Source organism: Oryzias latipes, chromosome 21 (genome assembly GCF_053564925.1).
Source record: "Oryzias latipes strain Hd-rR chromosome 21, Olatipes_Hd-rR_3.1".
Lineage (NCBI taxonomy): Eukaryota > Metazoa > Chordata > Actinopteri > Beloniformes > Adrianichthyidae > Oryzias > Oryzias latipes.
The window spans coordinates 5,634,984-5,654,186 of record NC_136257.1 but is presented as its reverse complement, the minus strand read 5'-3'; the positions used below and the strand labels follow the sequence as shown (position 1 = coordinate 5,654,186).

Below are 19,203 nucleotides of genomic sequence, written 5' to 3'. Positions count from 1 at the left end.
GGACTGAAAGGAACAGCATTTTCAGGATTTTTATTCATTTGTAAATTAAAAGATCCACATTATAAGAGAAATTCCAAATTCTTCTTCATTTTAGACAGTGTAACAACAAAATTAAGAAGCTTAAAGGCTACATTAGCATTAAGTTCTGCATTGAATGTTAACGATTTTCAGTGATTTCAAAATTCATCAACTATAAATCACCTATAATATCTGGAACAAATCAAATGTTTCTGTTAGGTAAAATTGTATGCTATATTTCAGAGTCTCCCAACTTCCTTTAAGTTTGATCTTTGGGGAATTTTAAGTAAAGAAATTTTATTTTTACTTTTTTGTACATTTTTTCCCCATACTCTACAGCAATAGACCCTAACTTTCATAGACCCATTCCAATGAAAATCATGTTTTTGGTGTTTTTAACATGTTCTTGTGGCATTTTTATCATGATTGAGGACATATAAAAGGAAAATTAGGCTTATTTCATATTTCAAATCATTGTGAAGAAGGAGCAAAATAAAAAAAACAGTTGGAAAAAGCTTGTAGGTGTGAACCTACAATGGAAAGTCACAAGCTTGAGAGAGTGCAAACAGATGGATGATGGGAAATGGGGGCAGGATTACTCCCACCCACAACTCAGAGGCAAATTTCTAATGAATTACTGCCGCTCTGCAGAAACTATGTCCTAGAAATCAATACAGGTTTTTATCATTTTGGCTAGAAACGGCCTAACCATAATTAGAAGGCCACTTTTAAAATAGTTTGGAGCGGCACTTTAACAGTAAAATGAAAAACTTTATGTAAACTATTGTTTTTGATGTACAAACAATTATCAATATTCAATTTTTTCAGACTGAACCAAATTCCAAAGACAATTAATGCCATGAATGTGTCTTCAATTTTTTTATTGGGTCCATGGTTTCCACAGCATAACAAAATCCGTGTCGTCACCAGTTGGCATGTGCTTCAAGACGTTTACGTCAAGTTTTGCTCAAGAAACTTTTAGTGTGGAGCCAAATTCTTCCCGTTGCTTGAAAATCCCTACTATCGCTGTCACTGCGCACCTCCTGGTGTGAATGCCTGCTCTGTGAGACGGGCCAAGGTTCCTCCAGCAGGCCCTCTTTTTGGAAGCCGAACGGGCACGGCTCTGCCACGTTTCGAGACGCCCAGATGAACCATGGCTGGACCACAAAGGCAGCGTGGTTATTTGCCGGGGATAATGACGCTCCCTTAATTTGGCTCTAGAGGCCACAGAACACAAAGCTTTACAGAGAATCCCCTTTCCAAGATGAGTCCCCCTCACCCCATTTTTTTTTTTTCCATTTCACTCTTCCTTTTACGCCACAATTTCTGTTTTATTGGTCTGAAAGGAACTTGTTTTCTTCCGGCTTATTGTCATCCCAAACCAAATATCAGCAAACAACTGTGGGGCTGGAGGAGAAAATGTGCCAACCGCGACCCGAGTCTCCTGATCCTCCTCCCAGAGGAGTGGAGCGAGCCAACGCAAACACAGGGGAACTTCTTCAAAGCAGCCAGAGATGGAGCACTGCTGCTCTACTCCAATGACACATTTTAGAGAAAGATATTTAGGCCACAAATTCAATTGAATAGTCTAAGTGAGAGGAGAGCAACAGCAAATGCCACGGATGCTCTGCAGGGAAATGGCTTAGAGACAGCAGTGGATGAGAAAGGCACTAAAAACTCCACACTTTCTGTAATAAAATCAGGATTAAACATGGTTGTTCTATAGAAAAGAAAGGCAAACCAATTGAAAAGGACATTCATTTTGGAGTAAAGCTTAATGTTAATACATTAGTGTGAATGTAAAGTTATTTTGATCACATTTCTACCTGTTGTGTAGTTCTGGAGATTTTCTCATTTAACACAATTTTTTGGTGGTTAAATACAATAGTAATAAAGTTTCTTATTGTTTTATTATATGGGAGAAAAAGCTGTTGGCTATTTTCAGTATAACAAAAGTGAACGTTTCCTCTAAAATAAATAGTTACCTATCGTGAACAAACTGAATAAAGTTTGGGATTTACAGTGAACAAAAAAAAGGTAAAAAATACACCGAAAATCACACCCACCCTTTTTTTCCACACAAAAGAATGACATTCTGTAGGAGTGGACAAAAGCAGCTGAAGGAGTGATTTGTGTTTGTACCTGGGAAGCTTTAGTTTAGTTAAGAATCACTATTGTTCGGTCCAGTGCAGGGTGCTTTGGTTCCGGCAGAGCTTCTTTAAATAGACAAAGATAAAAGTATGTAAACAGTTTCTAGATTAAATATGCAGAATGAATATGATACATATGTAAAATATATAAGTAAAACACTTAAGTAGTACAATGGGGTTGGGATAAGATAAGCTCTTCCCCCTCCTTTTCAAGCAATTAATTAAACTGTTTGGTGACAAACGTCATTTTTTCTGGATTTAATGTGCTGTATGTTTTTGTGTTTAAGCACAAATATGTCTTTATGATTAGGAGTCATTTTAATGGGATCGTGTACATGTGTATGTATGGACATGTATCTCTTTTACTTTTAATTTGGTATTTTCCAAACTTTTAATGACTGATATATCTAAGTATAGATGTATATCTCATTTGTTTGTCTTCTTTAGCATTTTGTTCATGGCTTAAAATAGATTAATTCCTAATCCAAACAAAAACTAAATCAATTAACTATATATGTTTGCAAATAAAATTTCCCATTAAACATAGAGAGCATTGCAAAGGAACTAAAAGCGTTGAAAAAGAGGCATTTTTTTGTCAGCACACAGAGAAGTGCACAGTAGTGGTTTCAGGTAAAGATATTTTTGACTGGAAGTAAAATAAAAAGAAAAAAACTGTCCAAAAACAATAAAAGATCTGATTCTTTTTTATGTTTGTTCATGTCTACAACCATTTTTTTAACCTCAAACCTGGTTAAATCAGCTACAGAACTAGTTTTCAATCCATTAGTTGAAATACCCCATCATAGAAGGATGCCTCATTTATGGTGTTAAAATTAAAAAAGCATCCCAAAGCACAATGTTGCAGCTGATTTGACTAAAAATTGGAGCAAACGATCACAAAAAACCTTAGAAACCCTAGAAAATGCTAAAAACTAAATTTTTTAAAGGCAGACTTGAGCTTTAAATGTTACTCTCGTGCAAGGACTTTACAAAAATTGTATTTTATAAAGTATTTGAGTCACAATAGTAACTGCAAGACATTCAAAGTACATATCATGTGTTGCAAGTATGTCTAGGGAAAAGACAAACGTAAAAAATGTTTTTTCTGGCCAAGTTTGTAACTAAGGTCAAAGAAGCAATTACAAATATGTACACCCCTATTTACCAGACCAACCCGAATTACCTTCAAATTTGCCATAAAAGACTAAAATATCTCACGCAATCTTAAAAACTAATGGAAACCTCAGCTGCTGCCAGTGTAATTACGTCTGTTTTGCTAATGCTGTTGCAGTTCAATTACCCAGCATTTAAAAATCCCTGATTTGTTCATTGGTTCCAGTCTCTTCTGGTGCAGGTGATTTCACAAAGTGAGTGTGCTCTCGTGTCCCATGAATAATGATTTCACTGTGTCGTGTCAATTAAGCCCAAGGCTGTCTGCAGCTGGAGCGGTTCAGTGTCACACACACACACACACACACGTGCATACACACACACACGCATACCCTCACAGAGCTACAGGTAGATATGAGATAGAGATTTAAAAAAAAAAAGACTTACCATTATGGCCTATGTGGAATCCTTTCACTTTATTATATTCCATTTTTTTTAACCACCTCAAAAACCTTTTTCGTGCTCAAGCGCCCACTTCCACTGAAGGTACCTACACACCGGCCGCGTCAACTTGCATACAAGCGGCCACTTTCTATGTAAAATCTATGTAGACGTACACCAACCCAAATTTCAGGCTTCCGCGTTCAGAATGCTCGCATTCACGCGCCGCAGTGCATGTTGGCTGCTAAATTTCGACAACGCTGCACTGTGACCAATGAGATACTCAGATTTGGTAGGGACGTGTGTGTAGCGTCCTTTTCAAAACACAGAGGTACCAACCTTAATAAACATGATCACGAAGGAGAAATGAATAATTTTGCTTATTCTGCCCAATTGGAATTATTTAACACCAAGTCTTTCATACATGTATGTCGGACTAGAGGACATGTGTCAAACTCAAAGCCCGTGGGCCAAATGTCATTTTATGTGGCCCGCGAGGGCATAAAAGTTTTTATAAAAATTGATGTGTATTTATTCATATCTAGGGGGAATCAGACTTGAAATATGGGATTGGGCAACTATACATTACGACTTAAACACTGTCCATATAACCTAACCAAACAGAATCAAATTTAAAAGGATTTATGCTAAAGTAACAAGCAAACATATGTTTTCTTTGCAACTATAATTGTCACTTTAAAAAATTATAGTAAATAAATAATGAGTTATTTAACATTAAGGAGTAGTTACATTTATTTTCATTACATTTAGTTACATGTATATGTTATATCTGGCCCTTTGATGACAACCACTATGCTGATGTGGCCCTCAGTGAAAATAAGTTTGACACCCCTGGACTAGAGCTATGAAAGAAAACACCTGGAGCAAGATTTGGGGGATTTGCTCCTCTTTGACATTTCACAACGAGCCTCCATAAACTGTAGGTGGCGACCATGTGCAAGTAAACTGTAGAAAAAACACAGTAAAAAGAAGCCCGTTGTGTGAAAATCATCGGCTGTATGCACGCTCATGAAACCACGTGTGGTTAAAAAAAACGCACCACATGCGTTCATGACATCCGGTGTGTAGGTGCCTTCACATTCACATGTTGCTACACAAGTTTTTAAGTGCATTTGCTGACAGAATGTGTGGCCATTGAACGCGCGATGAAAGTTAAACCAGTTGAACTTTGACCAATCAGGGACTCAGACTTGGTAGGGATGTCTGGGTATCATCCTTTTTTAAAGTGCCAACCATTTAAAAATTGATTATGAAGAAGAAATTAAGAATTGCTGTTGTGCCTGATCTAATAGACATGTGTAAGAAAAAGCCTAGAGCAAGGCTTGAGAGAGTTGCACCGCTTTGACATTCACACCAAGCCTCTTCCAGCTACATTCGCTAGTATCAGGTGGCGACAGACTTGTGTGAACGGCGTATGCTAAAAGCATGATTGAAAACCAGTGCTCAGCGCGTTCTTGAAAGTGCCAAACATGCCCGGTCAATGACTTTGGCCATTGTCAATAAGGCAGGGAGAGAAACTAAATTCACCACAAAGATTGTTGAGATTTTGGGGAATTTGGAGAAAAAATGGGCACTTTTCAGACTGTGAGTGACAACCACATGCATGAAAGCAGACACAAGTCTGCTGGTTGCTACCAAGTTTAGACAAACAAGGAAAAACGTTGAGCACACAAGTAAAAGAAGGCTTTTCAGATATTCAGGTATAAAAGAGCAAAAGAAAGCATTTGCAGAAATACATAAAGGCAGCATAAAACTCCTGAATGAAAGTGTACTCACCAGCTAAGCATCACTGGGGTGAAGGGACGGGGCTGAGAGGGCCGTCTGTCCTTTTCAAATCGATTCTGGAAAGACGGGAGAGGCAGAGAAAGAGGGGGGAGGGTGAGTCCTCAATGCGCTGTTTGCCTCCTTCTCATGAGCCTGAGCGCAGAGCCACAAAGAAGAGCTGGCGCTCTCGTAAACAAACCGCCAACTTTTCAATGGAGCAGAGAGGGCGGAGCGGGAATGGTATTTAAACTGGGACGTTGGTGGAGTTGGGGGGCCTGAGGAGAACGGGGCCCAGTGAGCAGCCTTCACAGGAACCAATGGCAAAGCCCAGTTAGAAACCATACATGTTAAACCTTCAAACTGTTCTGTCCCCTTATGACAGAAGTGGCCTTGCATATCATTGACAACTGTAAGTGAACACTATAGATGTAAATTAGACAAAGAGATGACCCACCGTGTTGAAACAAACATGGATGCTAATGTACTCTTTGCATATTAGCATTGGTTCAAAGCTTTTTTGATCTCAATGCTACAGAGCAAATTGGAACAAATAGCCCTGTTTGGTTTCTAAGGCAACCTGAAGGAGCAGCTCAGTAATGCAATCCCTCTAGTGCCATCAGCTGCTGTGATATGACTGCCGTCTCCTCCACCTCCAAGTGTAAAAATGAATGAAGCAGACACCAAAGTAACACTTGCATCCACTAGGCTGCTTCTAGAAGCTTTTACCGTTTACCGGTAAAAGAATACAGATGGAGATCTCAGTGGAGACAGGTGGGACCAACTTTGGGATGAAAACCCAAGAGGCAACCTTTTGGTTTCTGGATTGCAGTTCATTTAAAACCAAAGTTATTGGATAGAGATGGAGTTCACTAAATAACCTATAGGGGCGCAAGTCGATTTTCGCTCACTTGTACATTATACAAAGAACTAACGCTGCACAATATCAGGACATTAGTGTACAAAATTGCAATGACAATATGACATAACTTATACCTTAGTTCCATTTCATGGTAACACTTTTATTTAAATAAAAGTCAACACAACTTTAAATATACTGTACATCACCCTTGTCTACATAGAAGACGGACATGTAACAATTTAGGGTCGATCCGATCAAATGTTGTCACGGTGAGAGGATGAGGGAGTACCCAGGCGCAGAGAGGAGAGGAGGCAAGAGGTTGCAGGGAAACAGGAGCTTTAATAACTTAAACTAAGGAAACCAAAAACCACTGCAAAAGCAGGCAAACCACAACTAGAAACTCGAAACACGCAAAACTGGGGAAGAGTAGAATATGGACCAGCACAGGAGGAAGGGAAAGACAAGACTTATATACATACAAGGGAACAAGACACAGGTGGAAACACTCAGGACTGATGGGGAAAGGTAAAACTTGAGACAACAACAAAACAGGAAATGCTACAAAATAAAACAGGAAGTAACTCAAACAGGCCCGAACATAAAACAACTAGAACATAAAGGCAAAGAACCTAAAACCGTGACAAATGTGTAATTTGTTAAATACTTCGAGCTGCCATAAAATTGTTTTAGCATGTCTGTAAACATTTAAGGTAAACATTTATCGAAATTTATGGCGTCTTTTGAAATATGCGTGTTGCACATATGCCGGTGATGATACATTTGTAATCTACTGTGCAGGCATACTAAGCACCTTTAAACTTTCATTTTTACCTTGATGACTGATTTTACACCCACGACAAATGCAGTGGGGTCAAAATCTATCGTCCTTTTAACCTTAGAGCACTATCGCCTGGGGATTTTTACCTGAGCAGAAGTATTTACGGGAATTTTAACATGTCGTGTGTCGAGGAGTCTGTGCCTTCACCAGGGAAGTCTCAGTTGTCCCAGAAATGGATGGACCAAAGACCAAGTTTGTAGTATCATTTTATTATTTTTTGCGAATGTTTTGTTCTCAAATTCCTAATTTTTCAGTAAATTCTGAGCATGTTTTTAGGAACTTCCTATGGTTTTCATTTTGTTACACACAACACAGTTGAAAATGAAAGAAAACCACTTTAATTTATCATGTGTTGTCATGATTTGATCTATTATTTATGACAAGTACTTTTTGTTGGGTTTATTATATCAGGTAAAAAATTGGCAAAAGTGATGGTGGAACTTTTTATAGCAAAAATGTTCTAGGGTTAAGGAGCCCTCATATTAAAGCAAAATGAAGGTGTGGTTTTGTAGGGTTAGGGTTATATTTTTATATAAGCGTTCCAGATGTTTTTCTTTTTATTACGGTTATAGCGATGTTAGCAAGAATAAAACTTGTTTTTTTTAAACTGTTGTTTTCTAGGACATTGTTTCTGCAAAGCGGCAGTAGATGATTAGAAATTTGTCTTTTCAGTTGTGGCAGGCGCTGTAGGCACTATATATCTATTCCTACCATTGCAACCTGCTAAAACAAATAGGTGTTGGTTCTCCATCTTTTCTCTGGGCCTCATGCACACCTAACCATAAGCGGACTGGGGGGTTAGTGAAGCAGGAAGCTTGTGGCTCTCTCAGCATATATTCTATATCACAAATACAATCCTTTTCCAACTTCTTTTTATCATCCACTCTAGATTCCCAACCATGTCAATAAAGAAATATTCAGAAATGATATTTTAGGCTTTACGTTTCTTACTAAATGTCCTCTATTATTAGATATATGCGTCAAAAAATGTTAAAAACACCCATAACATGGTTTTCATCTGAGTGGGTCTTTAAATTCTCGAATCTAAAAGAACGTCTCTTTCTGGCTTGTTATTCTCACCTTTAACATTTTTAGAAAGGCCAGGTATTACCCTTAAAGATGGCAACAAATAGCTCACAAACTTGGTTTTGACTGGCCAATAAAAAATCAGGACGTCACATGACCTCATCCTACATCTCTTTTACTGTCATTGATAAAAACCTATTTTAGATCTACAAAGGTCTACAATAATCGGATTTTAAGCGTCTCACTTCGAGCTTCATCCGCCATGCTGGGGTGCTTACCAAGCCTGTGTCACAGGTAGACAAATGCATGAAAGTGGATTCTCTCTGGAGCTAATCTGTCAATTTTAGGTTGAGCAAAAGTTTCCACACAAACCAGTGTGAAGAAAAAAACATCTCTAAAGTCTGAAATGTCAGAGAGAAGCTTTGTGTGCTGTAACAAGTGAATCTCGTAAACTGCCTGCGACCTGACTCTTTAAGTCACACATTGCCTAACATACATACACCGATCTGATAAAAGCCAAACTATTCCAAAAACAATCAGCAGGCCCTGGTTATGCAGTATTACTTCATCCATCATGTTCCCAGTTTTCCTCTCCTGGGGACGGATGGATAAGGCTTTGTGGTTTTGTGACATATGTTCATGTACGTGCACAATGGCAAACACATATGGTTCTCCTTTATAAAACACTATCATTAACATGAGGTCTGATTTCAACCCCTTTTGTTCATGACAAATGGGTTTAGAAAGTCTCCCCCTTAATTATTGCCATGTAAAAATAAGGATAGCTTCATGATACATAATCATGATTGATGATGTGCTGAACAGTAAGATCAGAGCCAAGCATTCTATAAAGAAGTGAAAACAATGTTTTTCTGTTTTCCAACAGGAGAAATTCAGCTCAGATTTAGAGAGGATGTGTTGACAGAGACGTCCTGTAAAGATTTTAAAGTCCCACTCCAATCGTCTTTTGATCTATTTTAAAAGCTTTCCCAGTGGTATTAATTATGATTATGATGGATCTAGCCCAAATCAAAAACTTGGGTCACTTCCTAGGTCATAGTTTCTGCAGAACGGCAGTAGTTCATTAGAAATTCACCTCTGAGTTGTTAATGGGACCGTTGGCACAGAGCAACACCCCCCCCCCCCCTCTCCCATCACCCATAACTGAGCCATATCAGAGCTACCCAGCTGTACGGTTTTGAGCCAGATGCCAGCTCAAACGAGGAAAACAAAGACGTGCGTTAAACCCGTCTTCGAGTACAGGCATCAGAATGGAGCAGAACAGGGAGCTTGTGGCCACAGATACAAGCTTTTTCTAACAGCAATTTTTCGTCTGCTCCTGATTCAAAAATCGAATAAAAAAATCCTCACAAATGCAATTTGAAGCCCCAGTTTCTTCACGTGTGTCCTTCATCATCATGAAAAAAAGCCACAAGAAAATGTTTGAAACAGCAGAAACACACGTTTTTATTAGTGGGTCTGTAGGCAATGTTTGAATCAACTGTTAAATTAAAATAAAAATGAAATCAATGCTTTGCAGTTCCAGTGATATTTTGACAACAGTAAAAAAAACGCTTTCTACATGCTTCACTAAAACTTAAATGATGAGAAATTGGCTTTCATTTAAAATGCAGATAGGACCATCTATTATTGCTATGGGCATAGTATTGTGCCAGGTGTTGTGGTCCCCCTCGCACACCTGCCTGACGATTGGGTCATACGCACCTGTTCTGCATCTAATTAGACAACCTTTATTAGTCCATCCTCCAGCCATTGTCGGTTCATCTGCTTCTCTATGGAAGAATACACAAATCTCTGCTGTTGCCTTGTTGAAGCCAAGCTAAGCCGAGCTAGGCCACATCAAGCCAAGTCACTTCAAGCCAACCCAAATCAACTCAAGTCTTATCAAGCCAAGCCAAACCAAGCCATGTCAAATCCTTCTGGATTCTTCCCCTCCACGCCATCAATCTCCCCCAGGAAGAACAATTCTGGACCTACTGCCCATCTGCCAGTTGACTCTTCACTGGATCAGCCATCCACATTTCTACGTTCAATGAACGGCACTACTTCTGACCCAATCCCTGTCTGCTTTTGAATCCATCTTATTCAAAACCTGACAGTTTTGGGATGCTGATTACGATCCATTACCAACCCTTGCAATTATCTCAAGCTGTAAACATTCACCCAATGACCAGTTATTGTTACTCCCTGGTTGTTTTTACACCCAACTTAACCAAAAACCCTCCTTTGCTCCTGATTCACTTCCTTTTTGCAGCTCTCAGTAAGTTTTGTACACCCTAGATTAAGGTTCACATGTGCTTCCTACTCTGTCCTTGCAACTTCTTTGACAGCCAGTCACTAAAGCAGATGCCAGAACCACATTGCTTTTCAACAGACAGCTTGTAATAAGTGCTAGACATCAAAATGAGAATTAACAGCAGAGACTGGCTGCTGGGTTTTTGAACTGTGGGAGTTTTCTGCGTCTTGTATGTTTGTAGCTGTGGCTTGCCAATGCTGATTCTGTTTCCAGTAACCTGTTACTCATCACTCCCCTGCAGAATATCCCCCCCAGTCATCTGTAAGCTTCCCATCAGTCAACCCCATGGTACACAATATATCTGGTTTCTCCCTGCTTGTAGAACATTTTGAAGTCTAAATTCTCTGTCAAGCTCCCCTAACTTTTAGTAAAACAGTGTTTTAGACAAAACATTGTCTAAAAACACAAAAGTTGCTTTTTGAGAATAAGATTGACACTAAGATTTAGAATAACTTTGTGGAAAATAATTAAGGTTTATTGAGTGGTAATGTCAGAGAAGTCAAACTGGCGGACGGTGATTGATTCCTAGAAGATAAACATAATTAAAAGAATATTAATGGTTTTTGCCAGTTTGCTCATTAAACCAATAATATTAAAAAATAAAACAGCAAAAAAGCATGAGAGTAGAAAAGATATAGTATTTATAATGACAATTTATTTTATTTTATTAAATGTATTTATTTCAAATTGCACAGGCCAAAACCCCATCTTTAACTTTCTAATGTACCAGGCTCAGTGTGAGTTATACATGTGTGATAAGATGAAAAAATTTAAGGCACAAACATTCAGTTATCCTAAGTTGGCTGATTCATTTGCAGTAGATGTATATAAAAATTAAATATATGCATTTCCCTCTGAACAAAATCAAATACATTTTCCTGCAATAAGGAGCTAAACATTATGTGATTTACTACTTTTAGCAGAGAATATCAAACGTATCTTTAAAAAAAAAAAGACGTGTACAGCAAAAAGAGAAAATAGAGCAAAGGGTAAAGGTAAAACGGCAATTCCTTCATGAATAAAAGCCACACCCACTTTTTTTTTGCCTGTGTAAAAGCAACATGGAGAAACATGAGCAACCTGGGTTAGAACATGGGTTTAATTGGGAGGGTTAAACCACCAAATGGAGCCCAAGCGCGGATGTGTCTACAGCTCACCGCTCCCCCAGGGGATGGGTCAAATGCGGTGAACAAATTTCACACACCTACAGTAAGTAGGTGACTAATGGGACTGCTTTATCTGTCATCAAAAACTTCAGCATTGAATTGGATTTTTTTTAAATCAAACCAATTAGATGTGTTATAAATTAGAAATGGGCTCAAATGCTGTGTAAATAGGGAAACCAAACTGAACTAGAAGGAGGGGCATTTCCAAAAGAAAATGCGGGGTTGGATGCTATATTGCTGAATGAAAATGAAACTTTAAGGGTAATAATTGGTTAAAAATGGATGGATGGATGGATGGATGGATGGATGGATGGATGGATGGATGGATGGATGGATCGAAAACGCCAAACCAGGGGCAACGTTTCCAGACCTTCTGTTTCCAACAACTGTTGTATCTCAATTGACATGAATCAGGAAAAAAAGTCTCTAAAAAACAGCAAGGTCTGGTCGGCATTGGAAATACATCTATTGCTGTTGTTGATAACTTTGTATTTCTGGTCGTCGCAGTATGACGCAAAGCTACACAAAAGGTCTACTCTCCGCATGCGCCATGACAGTCTAACTTTGAGAGGAACCACTCACCTGCATTGCCTGGACCATTCTAAACCCAACCGTACCAGACCAGAACGTACTGTACTGCTTAGTGGAGATAAGGCTTCGTGTATGGTACAATAATGCCGTTTCTATCGTCATAAAGGAAGTCTAGAGATTGATGTTAAGTTCTGAGCAAACGGGAAGCGACAAACGTAACTTCAGCTCCGAACTTGTTATCTTGGTTTTTTTCTTATTTCAAACTGTTAAACCTTGTTTTCTCCAAAAATATAGACAATGCACACAGTGAGGTGCAGATTTCAAAATAGACCGGCAACCACGCAATTCCTCAAACTAGGCATTCCTTGAAATCACACATATGCATTGCAGCACAGCAACTCTTCTCCAGTGCAGTGGAGATCATGTTCATAATTAGGAGCAAACTCTTACCTGCAGCTTTGTACTTTACACTGCAGAAGGATAGTGCAGCTTTTTTGTGAAGCCACAGAATGTCAAACAGGCCTTTTTTTCTCTCCCTCCCATAAACATATAGCATATTTTCCTTAAGAGTGGCACATCAATGGTATAAAGTTCTTTTTTTTGTTATTTTACTATAAATTCCTGCATTAATTTTTAAAACTGTGTGTAAAATCACAGCAACAAGTGTATTTTTCTGTTTCACAGTTAGGCAGGAAATGGAAGAAATCACTAAAATTAATCAATTTCTTGTAAAATTTTGATGCAATTCTCTGCAATAGGTTGATTGATTAAGTACAGGGACCAAGATTTATGCTCAGTAATCAATACAATCTGTAGGAAAATACATGCTGTCGTGTCATCTAACACAGTGTTTTTCAACCTTTTTTGAGCCACAGCACACTTTAACCTTGACAAAAATCCTGCGGCACACCAGCATCCAAAAATTAAAAGAAAAGAGAAACTCATAGTCTGTATTGATCTACAGTCCCTCCACAATCTCACATGCATTTTTGTGATAATTGTGGCAGAAAAAGCTGGAAGTTGCAGCTGTTTTTTTTTCTAAAAGATGTAATAAAAGTTAAGTTAAAAGATTTTAAAAAAGTTTGATGTGGTTTCACGACGTTTAACAAGGGCGACTCATTGTGCGCTGAGACGCTGTCACTTTAACCCAATGCTTCATGGGAGATGTAGTACATACAGCCAACGAACGCAGAGAACTTTTTTTTTGAGGGGGGAGGGGGGTCTGTTAGGTAAAATCTTATAGTCCCACTTTTTATTTTAGATCATTTTTTGGATCTATTTTACAATCGTTCCCAGTGGTCTTTTCATTATGATTATGCTATGTTTTACCCAAAATCTGACAACCTATCATTTTCTAGGTCAGACATAATTTCTGCAGAGTAGTAGGAGTTCATTGGAAATTCACCTTTGAGCCCACCCCCATTTCCCCATCATCCCTTTTCTGTTTACACACTCCCACTAGCTTATAGTCCCTTACAACCCCCAACCTAACATCACTGGTGCAACAAAAATGGCGAGCAATATCTGAGCTATCCAGCTTTGACTCAGATGCCAGAACGAGGAAAACAAAGACGTACAAAGACGTTCAAGTGTATACAGCAGACCCAAACGGAGCAGGGAGCTTGAGGTTAGTCATAGACGCCTTTACAATGACAAGCTTCCTCCAATAGCGTTTTTTAATCTGCTACTGATATGAATCAGTAGCGATTTCTTTTTACATTAAAAACAATTCAACAACCTCTGCAGCATTTTCAGAAAGCTCGTGTATATTTACAGGTTTGTCCCAAAAAAGAAGGAACAAATGATAGCTGACCATACAGTCTCTAAAAAGGCCCGTACACACCGGGACGAATATTCGCCAGGCGTTATTCGCCAGCGTTTTTCGCCACGTCTTTTGTGTTCACACCCAGGCGATTTTCGCTGACGATGAGCCGAGCGAACATGCAATTTCATTCCCTGACATTAGATGGCACTTAATGTAAACAGAAATACTCCTGTACACGAGGTGGCGCTGCGCAACTTTACGATTCTTAAAGTCGCTTTTCACTCAGAAGAAGAGAGCAAGTATTTACGCGCTTGTCAGAATCATACAAAAAAAACATGAATATTTCAAGCATCAGTAGCTCCAACTGGTACTTGGTAAGGGGATATTTAAGAATGTCCGTCATTATTTCTTCGCGGCAGTGTAGACGCTACTTGGCGTCTAACTTCTTCGCTGGTATGTGTGCTCAGCAAGGCAGTTTTGTGTTTGAGCTAGTTGTGTTTTACTGTAACTTCAGTAGCTCCAGACACGTGTGCAAAAGCGCCATTCTCATTGGTCGAATAGATTTCGACGCGACGCGTCGAAAAAAAAAAACGAACCCGAGGCGCCTCGGTGTGCACACTCACATTGGTGCCCTTTGTTTAGTCACGAGGCGTTAAACGTCGGCGAAAATCGCCGGCGAAATTCGTCCCGGTGTGAACAGGCCTTTAATCCCCATTTTAAGTAATATTTACGCCTTTTTGTTGGTTTTTCATACAATTTTGACCTTCATTTTTCATATATACAGTACAGACCAAAAGTTTGGACACAAACTTTTGGTGTGTGTCCAATGGGAAGGTGTGTCCAAACTTTTGGTCTGTACTGTATGTCCTCCATCATGAGAAAAATGCCACAAGAACATGTTTAAAACACCAAACATATGATTTTCTTTGGAGTGGATCTTTAAGTAGTTTTAGGTAGTGCACAAAGTCATTAAAGCTGTGCGTGTTTTTTTTTTCTCAACAAAGTTGACTCATCTTTCTCTCCAGGAATTGTGGCTCCTCTAGTTGTTTTATTACACATCCGGTACTTTTGAATATCAGTCTCATTTGTGGGAATTAAATGAATGAAGCATTTCCAAAGAATTTCAAAATGTTAGTTATCTAAGATGCATTGAGTAAAGAGCTTGAAGGCTTTCAGTGACATTGCAGCAACAACAGTGGTGGGATGCTAAAAAATAACACACCAACAGTTTTTTTTGTACTACATCAACGCAAATATAAATTAAACCTTATTTATTTGATTGGACTAATGTTATGGTGAATGAAACCTGCTCAAAAGTGGCACTTTCACTGGTTCCATAACCCAGAAGACCTCCTGTTGCTATGGCTAAACCTGACCTGCATCCATCTCCTTTTCCAAAGGTCAGCTTGTTCATTCAAGAGGTTCTAGGTTGCACCACCTGAAACCATGACATCACATCGCCAAGCAAGGTCATCTATTATCTTTCTAGTATCTTTCTACCCACCTGGCTGAGTTTCCAGCCGGTCTAATGTGTCTTGGCTGTTCCATCATTGCACTTGACACCTGTTTATACGGCGTAACCTCTTTACCTGATCTCAGAGATAACCCCTTCAGGTCAGTGAGGGGGTCACTTATGTAATCGTGGTAGTGGTGTCAACCCCTAAAAGGCTGTACCCATGATGTAAATGAAAGACAGGTCAACACACTTAGAACTGATCACCTTCATTATTCACACACGGATATTAAATTGTATAAATGCGTTGAAGTTTTTTTTTAAGAATGTTCAATAAGGTTTCTGTTAGGGACACTCATACTGGAAGCTTAAGTTGATAATACATTAGTGCTGGGACGATTCTAGCAAACTGTGCTGCTAAATGGTTTGGGATGTGATGGAGAGCAAGTGATCATTTCTCCAATCAGTTTCCCAGTCTAAACACGTAATGTCATGAGGGTTGAGTTCAATTTTGGGGTAGAAAAAAAAGTGGTTAGTGCAAAAAGCTGTGCAAAATTGAGAGAGCAACATTGAGGTGTTTGTGATTGTGAGGCCCTGCACCCAACTTGTAGCCTGTCCAGGGGGGTACCCTGCCTTCACCCAGCAGTGGCCAGGTTAGGCTCAGGCAGCCCTAAAGGAGATGCAGCAGATTAAGAAAATGGATGGAAGAATCTTGCTGTTCAGCTATCGTAATTCTAATTTTTAATCATTTATAGTCGTCTTCAAATCATAGAAATATGTGAGCTCCCTCCTATACCTATTTGCAACATCAGTTGTTTGAAAGCCCTTGCCTAACACAATTTACGTTGTTTAATGAGTTAAATGAGAAAATTTATCTTTAAAGCAATATCAAGCTGTACAATATGCATATCAATATAAAATCACAATAAATGGTTACTTTCACTGTGCATAAACAATCTTAAGGCTGCTCGAAGTATTTAACGAATCAAATAAATCCTGTTATGCATTTGACCAATCGGATGGACCCCTTTTATGTTAGATGCTCCCCTCCCATGTAGACTAGTTTCATTTGGAGTATAATCTAAGGTATGTTGACTCTTATTTAAATTAAACTGCAGTGAAATGGAAATGATGATTTTGGTTGTTTTGCTATTTGTTCATATGTCGCAAGTTCTGTCCTCATCGCAATATTGATCACTAATATCGCATATTGCGAGTTTTCCTCCCAAAATGCAGCCCCAAAAAGAAATGTACAAGACTCTCAAATCTATATCAGAATAAAATACCAGTGCTTTGGTTAAACAAGATGTTTTGATTTAATACAACAAAAGTTTGTTATCTTGACTTTAAATCCTAAGGCAGCCCTTAAACTCATGTTTTTACGTTGAAACGTTCCGTTTTGCTTTACAACAGGACAGAACAGTGATTTGTTTACAAAGAGGAGAACATGCTTTCCTTTACTTATATCTACATTTGTGGACCTCTCTCCCTTTTCTTGCATTTGAGCTCTTGTTTCACAGGCTTGAAAGCTGCTTGCGATGTGTGCAGAGTGAATGGAACATGAGGAAAGATGTTTGCACGCAGCCCGAGGCTTCAATCTCAGTTTTACAGCAACCTTCACCTAGAGAGCTGATTATTGATCCGCAAATGTCCAAACTATGCAGCAGACAAATGACCAACCCTATCTTGCCAAGCCAGCAAAATCCAATCTCATCTAATTTTTCTGCACTAGACATGGGCATTAAGAAAACACACAGAATACATGCATTCACATCATTTGTGAATACATGGCTGATTGGGCTGAAAGTATTAGTATCCAGAATTAAGTTCAGCGTCTGTGGGCTTAAAAAACCTTATTAGCAAAACAGAGCACACATGATCTGACTTCTCATTGTTTCTGGAATTAGCAGCTGCATTTATGCCAACACTATTAGTTTGCATTCAAGGCAGCGTATTGTTTAGAATAAATTTGCACAGAACTCTTTCCTGAGCTGGAGGAAAATGCAAAACAAACTGGAGCTGAATATAAAAAAAACAACAGCTTTTATCGTGTTTGAAAAAGGGTCTAAACCTCGTATTTGCTGAAGAAAAATACATGTTTTTTCTTAGTTTCAAAATGAAAAATCCATTTGAATAACTCTCATGCACACGGGTGTTGCTTTAAGGCTTTCAGCTCCACGTTATTCCCAGGTTTTGTGTTACAAAGACAGTCTTGTATCAAAAGGCATAAAAACTTTTATATTCTTGTTACAAAAGTTGACCTACAGTATTCTTTCTGACCGTATTTTATTTAGATAAACAAACACATTCAAAATTGAAGAAGTAAATCTTTTGTCTTTTTTTAGTTGGAAACATACCTTTTTTTGTTGTGAGATGTGGGTTTAGTGTTTATTATATGCAAAATTGTCATTTACTAATAGATGCATAACCCTGACATGTGGCATTGAGAAGTAATTCTATAGCTCATATTCAAACCACTGACTTGTAACTTGACTCGTAACAGACATAAATGGATAGTTTGTTGATACTGAAGCTCTGCATATCAGCCATTTACCCGTCCACCTATTTATCCATTCATACATCCATCTTCAGAACCCGCTGAGTCCCTTTTGGGGTCACGGGGCCACTGGAGCCAACCCAGCTACTGTCAGCTGAAGGTGGGGTTCCCCCTGAACACATCACCAGACTGTTGCAGGGCCACACAACCACACACAAACACAGCTTTGCATATCATTGTTTGTTTAATGTCTCTAGTTCGTTTACTCTGAGCAGGACGTTTTTTATTTTTCTTGAAAAGTGGTTAACGATGGACTAAAATGGAAGAAACTGGAGTTAAATGTAGCAGCAACCTAAAAAAAATGAACAATCATAAACATGACTGGAAACCAAAGAGCTATTTCAATTAAACAAGACAATGGTATTATCCACTTACTCATTTTCTAGTAAAATGATAGATATCTAGTAATTTAAACCACCAACCTAAATATTCTCTGTTCTTCAAACCTTAATGATCACAGCATTGAAAGTGAAGGGAAAACTAATCTTTCATAATTGAAGAAAAGAAACAGGGAAGCATGACACAGATCAGCCAAAAAAGTTTTTTTAAGCTTTCAATTCTTGCTTAACTCCACCAAGTGAATTTGACAGACATCATAAATTAATGTCGTAAAATATTTACAAAAAAATAAACAGAACTTATCATACCTTAGATTTCCAACTTTCTCATTTGTAACTTTTTTTTGATGCAACAACTTATATTTTTTTGTTGTCGATAGCTTTATGTATTGAATGAGAACGCAGGAAGTGAAGTTTTTGTTGTCTGAGTTGTTCATTTGTAGAACCACTAGAGTAGGCGTTCATGTTTGGTGTTACAGAGTGAAGGAGACCAGTAATAAAAGGTTTCCCCCAGAAGAACAGCGATTGATTCTTTATTAACCCGCTCTGGAGGCTGTGAGGGTCCGAACAGGGAAGTGAGCCCTGAAGGAAGAATCCACCTTCAGCCCTGGAGAGGATCTCTCCTGCGTTTTCTAAACACGGCCAGGAAGAAAAAAAGTAATCGCAGGAAAGGTAGGCTAAACATGAACGACCTTTTTTAAAGTGCAAAATAAAACAAGAAGTGAACAAGTGTTTGTCTGTTGGGCCGCTTAAGTGAAATGTGCTGCTGCTTTTATTTCTCCGTTTTCATGTGGCGTGACAGGAAAACCAACATGTTAACCTTGTCAGCTTTCAGCGAGGATATTAACG

General features: G+C 38.7%; 1 protein-coding gene across 7 annotated transcripts in view; it reads right to left on the bottom strand.

Moving 5' to 3' along the window:
• Positions 1 to 19,203, bottom strand: part of sema5ba (sema domain, seven thrombospondin repeats (type 1 and type 1-like), transmembrane domain (TM) and short cytoplasmic domain, (semaphorin) 5Ba) — a 210,072-nt gene that overhangs the window by 163,323 nt on the left and 27,546 nt on the right. For 5 of the 7 annotated variants that reach the window (XM_011489256.3, XM_078939655.1, XM_020713350.3 and 2 more), the window contains exon 2: positions 5,517 to 5,581. The gene's annotated coding sequence lies outside the window, so the exon portion shown is untranslated. Of the gene's footprint in view, positions 1 to 5,516; positions 5,582 to 6,592; positions 6,807 to 19,203 lie in introns of those variants that run through there. The other 2 variants (XM_078939654.1, XM_078939656.1) reach the window with 1 other exon arrangement.